The sequence below is a fragment of the Sinocyclocheilus grahami genome, unplaced genomic scaffold (assembly GCF_001515645.1).
Source record: "Sinocyclocheilus grahami isolate Dianchi unplaced genomic scaffold, SAMN03320097.WGS_v1.1 scaffold1144.1, whole genome shotgun sequence".
Taxonomy (NCBI): Eukaryota; Metazoa; Chordata; class Actinopteri; order Cypriniformes; family Cyprinidae; genus Sinocyclocheilus; species Sinocyclocheilus grahami.
Genome location: NW_015506323.1, coordinates 154,976 through 155,315, shown reverse-complemented (window position 1 = coordinate 155,315; position 340 = coordinate 154,976).

The following is a 340-nucleotide window of genomic DNA, read 5'->3' as shown; positions in this document are numbered from 1 at the left end:
AGTCAAGCACACCAACACCATGGTCATTTAACCAACTTTTGGTGCTTTTGGCATTGTGGGCAGGTGCCAAATCCTGCTGGAAAATGAAATCAGCATCTTCAAAAAGCTGGTCAGCAGAAGGAAGCATGAAGTGCTCCAAAATCTCTTGGTAAACGGGTACAGTGATGTTGCTTTTCAAAAAACACAATGGACCAACACCAGCAGATGGCATTGGTAGGGGCTCCTTTTGCTCACAGACTCCTTTTGCTCCAAATCATCACAGACTGTGGAAACTTAACTCTGGACTTCAAGCAACTTGGGCTATGAGCTTCTCCACCCTTCCTCCAGACCCTAGGATCTT